The sequence below is a fragment of the Oryctolagus cuniculus genome, chromosome 7, assembly GCF_964237555.1.
Source record: "Oryctolagus cuniculus chromosome 7, mOryCun1.1, whole genome shotgun sequence".
Taxonomy (NCBI): domain Eukaryota; kingdom Metazoa; phylum Chordata; class Mammalia; order Lagomorpha; family Leporidae; genus Oryctolagus; species Oryctolagus cuniculus.
In genome coordinates, this window is record NC_091438.1 from 11,496,475 (window position 1) to 11,504,768 (window position 8,294).

The following is an 8,294-nucleotide window of genomic DNA, read 5'->3' on the forward strand; positions in this document are numbered from 1 at the left end:
TATCTATCTATCTATCTATCTATCAATCTATCTATCATCTATTTATCTAATCTGCTCATTCACTCCCCAAATGGCCACAATAGCTGGGGCTGAGACTAGGCCAAGCTGAAGCCAGGACCCTGGAACTCCATCTGGGTCTCCCATGTGGACAACAGGGATCCAAGTACTTGGACCATGTTCTGCTGCTTTCCCAGGCACAGTATCAGAGAGCTGGATCAGAGATGGACTCAAACCATGCTCATATGGGATGTCAGCCTTGCAGGTGATGGCTTAACCCACTGCACTGCAACACTGGCCCCAAATCTCAGTTATTTACTTATTTTTAAAGATTTATTTATTTATTCTAAAGGCAGAGTTACAGAGAGGCAGAGAGAAAGAGAGGTCTTCCTCTACTGGTCCACTCCCCAGATGACTGCAAAGGCCAGACCTGGGCTAATCTGAAGCCAGGAGCTTCTTCCAGGTCTCCCATGTGGGGACAGGGGCCTAAGGACTTGGGTCATCATCCACTGCTTTCCCAGGCCACAGCAGAGAGTTTGATCGGAAGTTGAGTAGCCGGGACTCGAACTGGTGCCCATATGGGATGCCAGAGCAGCAGGTGGTGGCTTTACCCACAATACCACAGCGCCAGCCCCCAGCGTTCATTTTTGAAAGCTCTTAGTTCCATCTCCAGGAGCAGGCTATGAGCCAGCTGTGTGATCAGACTACATTCCAATCAGTTTCTGAACTTTGGTGTTGGTCCTGTTGTTACCAAAACCCACACCAGGTCTCGAGACAAAGCCACCCAAGGATTTGCCTTATCTTCTTGGGCTGACACAGAGTGGAGACCGGGAGTTATTGAACCCTGTGTTGTGCTCATAACAAAACATCCTCTTCTCTTCCTGGCTTACCCACTTCCGGCCTCAGCACATCCTGTTTCCCTCCTTGATCCTGGGCTGTGTTGGCCCAGAGTGTTCCTCCTAATGTTGTTTTGCTTCCTCTCATTCAATGTGCACCTCAGTTGTAAAGTTCACCTTCTCAAAAAACTGTATGTAGATCACACCCAGATAAGGCATTTTGACATCTGTGCTGCCTGCGGTGGGAGGTCGTTAAATGACGTCTATGCCAGTCTCTTACCTTGGAATTTAGTGGGTTCTTGCTTTCCTGAGTCTAATCTGTACATTATGTATAATCTGGACACAATAGGGGAATCTACAGTCTTCCATAAATATTAAACTAAGCCCCTAACACATGGGGCTAACAAATCCAAACCCTGATCACTTATGAGTTGTTCCTGTCTCTTTTCCCTTTTTTCTTCTAGTAGGAGAGTCTTGATGCCTATTTTTTATATTTCATTGATAAGAAATATGTATTATTAGTCCCATGACAAAATCATGTTAAGTGTTTTTTTTTTTTCTTTTTAAAGACTTATTTTATTTATTTGAAAGGCAGAGTGATGGGGGCGGGTGGTGGGGGTGTCTGGGAGAGAGAGAACTTCCTCCCACTGGTTCACTGCCCACGGCTGCAATGGAAACCCAGAGCTTGGGACTCCATCCTGGACCCCACGTGGATGGCAAGGGCCTAAGCACTGGAACCATTTTCCGCTGCTATCCCAGGCACCTGAGCAGGGAACCAGTGCTCCTGGAGTTAGGACCAGCACCCCTATGGTATGCCAGGGTCACAGGCAACCGTTTAACCCACTACGTACCATGCTTTGCTCTTAACCACTATCCTATCTAATTGTTAAAGAATTAGTTCTTCTAGAAATGTTAACAAGGTGCCACTCAAGCATTCAACACAATAGAGGGATTTCCTGAGCGGGTGGTGAGTCAGTGCTGGGGGCTGATGCTTGTTCTACTGCTGAGACCTCAGTGCTGCCTGGAAATCATGGTGCGTTTCCCTGTCCACTCTGCTGCCAGCCTCCAAGAGGGCGAGCTCTTACTTTTCTCTCCTGGAATCTCTACCTTCTCCCCTCTGGTGGCAAGATCTACTCTTCCTGTGCAAAGAGAACTTTCACATAGAAAGAGAAAGAGAAAGAGAGAGAGAGAGAGAGAGAGAGACACGGAGGGAGAGACATGGAGGGAGAGACATGGGGGTGGGGAGAGAAATATCTTCCACCCACTGGTTCACTCCCCAAATGGCTGCAACATCCGAGGCTGGGCCAGGCCAATGTTAGGAGCCAGGAGCCCGGAATTCCATCTGGGTGTCCCACATGGGTGCAGGAGCCCAGGTACTTGGGCCATCTTCCATTGCTGTCTCAGGCGCATCAGCAGGGAGCTGCATCAGAAGTGGAGCAGCCGGGACTCCAAGTGGTGCCCATATAGGATGCTGGCATCACAGGTGGCATCTTAACCCAGCATGCCACAATGCAGCCCCCAACATGCTGACTGTGTCGGGTCGTCTTGTGTCCCTCCAAACCTTCAGGAACACAGAATGTGACCTTATTTGGAAATGGGGTCTTTACAGAGTCAGTCAAGTTAAAATGAGGTCATAAGGGTGGGCCCTAATCCAACTGAACTGGGGGTTTGTAGATCAGGGCATAGGTACACACAGCAGGAAGACAAGGGATACGAAGGGGAAGACAGCCACCTCAAGCTAAGGTGAGAGGCCTCGTGGAATCAAACCACACCTTGATTTTGGACTTCCCAGCCTCCAGAACTGTGAGAAAGTAAGTTTCTGCTGTTTAAGCCCCTAGCCTGTGGTACTTTGTTATGGCAGCACGAGCAAGTTCAAAAAAACCTCCCACCACTATATATATATCCACCTCTCCAGACCCGTACTCATACACACTGCTTTCTTTTGTCATAGGAAATAATGAATCGATTTCACCCCTCTGAAGTGATCAGCAGATGTACACATGGCTAGTGAAAGATGTTGATTGAGGTGGAGAAATAGATGTGTTTAAATTGGTTTCCTAGGCCAGCGCCGCGGCTCACTAGGCTAATCCTCCACCTAGCGGCGCCAGCACACCGGGTTCTAGTCCCGGTTGGGGCACCGGATTCTGTCCCGGTTGCCCCTCTTCCAGGCCAGCTCTCTGCTGTGGCCAGGGAGTGCAGTGGAGGATGGCCCAGGTGCTTGGGCCCTGCACCCCATGGGAGACCAGGAGAAGTACCTGGCTCCTGCCATCGGATCAGCACGGTGCACCGGCCGCAGCGCGCCGGCCGCGGCGGCCATTGGAGGGTGAACCGACGGCAAAAGGAAGACCTTTCTCTCTGTCTCTCTCACTTTCCACTCTGCCTGTCAAAAAAATAAATAAAAATTGGTTTCCTGAGAAATATCCAGTTTTCCCTTTAGGACCCTCTGGATCCATCTCTGCAGACTTTGGGATGAGCAGTCAGCAGGGGAGAGTCTTGTCTCATCTCGTGCTGCCTTTCATTATCTGGCTGTTTGGCTTCAGTTTTCAATAGGAGCAATCTTCACTTGAGGTTCTTTCTGAAATTTTGCTGGCTCCCATGGTGTCCTGTAACTACATCTTTTTTTTTTTTTTTTTTTTTTTGACAGGCAGAGTTAGACAGTGAGAGAACGAGACAGAGAGAAAGGTCTTCCTTCCTTTGGTTCACCTGCCAAATGGCCACTACAGCCGGCGCGCTGCACCAATCCGAAGCCAGGAGCCAGGCACTTCTCCTGGTCTCCCATGGGGTGCAGGGCCCAAGCACTTGGGCCATCCTCCACTGCACTCCTTGGCCACAGCAGAGAGCTGGCCTGGAAGAGGGGCAACCGGGGCAGAATCCGGCGCCCCAACTGGGACTAGAACCCAGGGTGCCGGCGCCGCAGGCGGAGGATTAGCCTAGTGAGCCATGGCGCCGGCTCTGTAATTACATCTTTAATATAATAACTGGCTCTTTAAGAGAGTGGGAGGGGCCCTGATTTGTAGCATTTGCTGGTTTCCATGCTGAGAATGCTCATGTTTCCACCATGGACGACCTGTGTACCGATGGGATGTTATTAGATGTAGGGTAGCACACCATGATGCAGATTTAAGTGGCGACAAGAATACAGGCCAGCATTCGGCCTGGGGGTGCAGATGCCAGTTAAGGTGCCCACAACCCGTATCAGAGTACCTGGGTTCAGTCCCCAACTCCCTATTCCAGCTTCCTGCTAATGTCCCCTGAGGTTGAGCCCCTGGCTCCCAGTTTCATCCCCACGATTCTTGTATTTAAGGGGTGAACTAGTGGATGAGAACTCTCTGTCTCTCAAATACTTAAGTAAAAGTGAAAGGGTGAGTGTTTGTCCTGGCAGGTAAGACACTGGTTGGGACACCTGCATCCCATATTGTGCCTAGGATTTGAGTCCCAGCTCCACGTCCAATTCTAGCTTCCTGCTAATGCACACCCTCGGATACAACAGGCGGTTAGTTGGGTCCCTGTTGTTCGTGCAGGACCCGGGACTGAGTTCCTGGCTCCTGGCTTCAGCCTCACCCAGCCTGGGCTACCACTGGCATTTAGGGAATGAACCAGTGGGCTAGAGATATCTCCCTGTCTCTCTGCCTGCCTTTTTTCCCCTTTGCCCCCATCTCTCTACTTCTTTGTCAAATAAAACTAACTAGAAATTTGAAAAATTGGGGCCAGGGCTGTGCTTTAGCGGGTAAAGGTGCCACCTGCAGCCCCAGCTGCTCCTCTTCCGATCCAGCTCCCTGATAATGCTCCTGGGAAAGCAGTGGAGGATGACCCAAGTCCTTGGGCCCCTGCACCCACGTGGGAGACCCAGAAGAAACTCTTGTCTCCTGGCTTTGGAGGGGCCCAAGGACTTGGGTCATCCTCCACGGCTTTCCCAGGCCATAGTAGGGAGCTAGCTTGGAAGTAGAGCAGCCGGGACTTGAACCGGTGCCTATTATGGGATGCCAGCACTGCAGGCAGAGGCTTTACCTGCTAAGCCACAGCGCAGATCCCAAACAAATAAATCTTTTTAAAAAATTAATCTTAAATTTGAGAAAAATTTTGGCCGGCGCCGCAGCTCACTAGGCTAATCCTCCACCTTGCGGCGCTGGCACACCGGGTTCTAGTCCCGGTCGGGGCGCCGGATTCTGTCCCGGTTGCCCCTCTTCCAGGCCAGCCCTCTGCTGTGGCCAGGGAGCGCAGTGGAGGATGGCCCAAGTGCTTGGGCCCTGCACCCCATGGGAGACCAGGAAAAGCACCTGGCTCCTGCCATCGGATCAGCGCGGTGCGCCAGCCACAGCAGCCATTGGAGGGTGAACCAACGGCAATAAAAAAAAAAGGAAGACCTTTCTCTCTGTCTCTCTCTCTCTCACTGTCCACTCTGCCTGTCAAAAAAAATTTTTTTGAGAAAAATTTTAAGAAAAACATTAAAAATTTAGAAAGAGTAAAGTTTAACAAAATAATGAGGACATTGTGGATTCTGAGTGTTATCTTTAAAAAATATAATTGAACGCAGTATAAGTTTTGCCAGCATTGTGGCATAGCAGGTTAAGTTTATGCCTGCAATGCCGGCTTCCCACGTGGGAGCTGGTTGGAGTCCTGGCTGTTTCACTTCCCATCCAGCTCCCTGCTGATATGCTTGGGAAAGCAGTAGAAGATGGCCCAAGTGCTTGGGCCCCTGCTACCCACATCAGGGGCCTGGGTGAAGCTCCTGGCTCCTGGCTTTGGCCTGGCCCAGCCCTGACTATTGTGGCCATCTGGGGAGTGAACCAGCTGTCTCTTTGTGTGTCTGTCTCAGTGTCTCTCCCTCCCTCTCCTGTAATTCTATCTTCCAAATAAATAGAATAAATCTTAAAAAAGATAAACTTTAAAATTTTAGAATAGTTTCAGGTTTACAGAAAAGGTGTGAAGATAGTACAGTGCCCAGTCTCCCCCGCTGTTAACTTCTCGCCATGGTGTCTTTGGGGCCACCAGGAAGCCTTATGGAAACATTGCATCCTCAGCTGCCTCGAGACTGGGAGGTAAAGTCTCAGATTTCCTTTGTTTTTAGTGATCTCAAAAACTCTGGGGAGTCCTGGGCTGGTATTTTGTAGAATGTTTTTAAATTTGGGTTTTTCCGACATTTGTATCAGATTTTCTGGGAGTGTGGTGTGAAGGTCCCTTGTCATCACCTCACACACAGGGAAATGCCATCCCCATCACTCATATGTCTGTCACCTGTCTGAGGAAGTGTTTGCCAGCTTTCTCTACGATCAAGTTAATTTAAACCTGTCCTTTTGGAAATGGGACACTAAATTTAGCTCACAATTGGGTGAAGAGCAAAGCTCAACTTTCTTGAGGGGGGAGAATTTATCCAAATTAATACTTGTTTACGCCATCATTTACATCACTACTAATTCACAGATGTTTGTTTTATACTGTAGATTCTAATCCAAAACTTTGCTATTATTTTGTTGTTCAAATTGTTCTAGCTTTGACCATTGGGAACTCTTTTAGATTGGTCTTTGTGTCCCTGTCTCATACCCCATACCATTATTGTTTGTTTAAATTGTTTTTGTTTATTTGAAAGGGAGAGAGAGAGATTAATCTTCCATCTACTGGTTCACTTCCCAGATACGCAAGACAGATGGGGTTGGGTTAGACTGAAGTCAGGAGCTTGGATCTCAATCAAGATCTCCCACACGAGGGGCAGGAATCCAGGCACTTCTGCTGCGCCACGTCACAGGGTTTGCATTAGCCAGAAGCTGGATTGAAGTGGAGTTGATGCTCACACCCAGGCACTCTAGTATGGAATACATGTGTCCCAAGTGGTGTCTTAACCACTGTACCAAGGGGCCTGCCTTTTGATTGTCAAGCACTTTATTTTCTGGTGCTACAGGATGCTCCAGACTCATCTGTACATTCTCTGCCCCAGTCCTTGAATCAGCCTTTTCTCCAAGGAGCCCTGCTGGTCTTATTGGAGAATAGTGCCAGAAACAAAGATCTGGCTGCTGGGTGTGCTCATTGCTATTGGGATGTCATTGCTTCAGGCCCTCTCAGCTGACAGCACCAAAAAATATGTGTGTGTACTAGCCCATGCATATTTAACATACAAAGCTGTATTTCTATAACTATCTATTTGCATTTATATTAAGCTGAATATAGGTTCCTACCAAGATGTCCATCATGTGCTGCTTCCCAGGTGCGTTAGCAGAGAGCTGGACTGCAAGCAGAATAGCTGGGACTTGAACCGGCACTGATTTGGATGAATGCACGCGTCCCCAGTGATGTCTTGACCTGCTGTGTCTCAGTGCCGGTCCCAAAATAAACTTAACTTTTAATTCCATTTTGCCACAAAATTCTTTAAAAATGTGCATTACCTTTTAATTGCATTTTCCAATAGAAGTTTTTGATTGATTGGTCTGAAAGGCAGAGTGACAGTGGGAGAGACAGAGATTGTCCATCTGCTGGTTCACTCCTCAAATGCACGCTTAACCCACTGCACCAAACTTTTTGAAGTTGCCTTGCACAGTGCCTTTTATTTTTAAAGATTTATTTATTCATTTGAAAGTCAGAGTTACACAGAGAGAGGAAGAGCCAGGGAGAGAGAAAGAGAGATCTTCCATCCGTTGGTTCATTCCCCAAATGGCTGCAATGGTTCGGGCTGGACCAGGCTGAAGCTAGGACTCAGGAGTTCCTTCAGGATCTCCCACGTGGGTGCAGGGGCCCAAGCATTTGGGCCATCCTCTGCTGCTTTCCTAGGCCATTAGCAGGGAACTGGATTGGAGGTGGAGTAGCCAGGTCTTGAACCCGGACCCATATGGAATGCTGGTGTTGCTTTACCTGCTACGCTACAGCGCCAGTTCCCTTGTTTTTATTCTTACAGATTCCAGACATTTCCAAAGTTACTTAGATCAACATCTATGTTTTCTTCTAGAGGTTTATAGTTTTGCATTTTACATTTAAGTCTAGGAGACCGGTGCTGTGGCATGGTGGGTAAAGCCAATGCCTGCAGTGCCAGCATCCCATGCAGGCACCTGTTTGAGTCCCAGCTGCTCCACTTCTGATGTAGTTCTCTGTTATGGCCTGGGAAAGCAGTGGGAGACGGCCCACGTGGGAGTCCTGGAAGAAGCTCCTGGCTTCCGATCGGCCCGCTCTAGCCATTGTCGCCATTTGGGGAGTGAACGAGCAGAAGGAAGATCTCTCTCTGTCTCTCCCTCTTTCTGTAACTCTGCCTTTCAAATCAATCAATCAATTAATCTTGAAAAAAGAAAAGCATAGAGGCCTTAAAGATGGTGGTAAAGCAACAGCAAAGCTGAGCGTGAGACACGTGAGAAAGGCTGGGAAGCACACGTGGAAGCTATAGCTCAAGCCATTTCCGCACAACCAACGCCAGCTAGGAGGGGTGCTGCCATGGGGCAAAGGCCAGCCTAGTGGAGAACGAAGCCAGGACAGTGAAGGGGC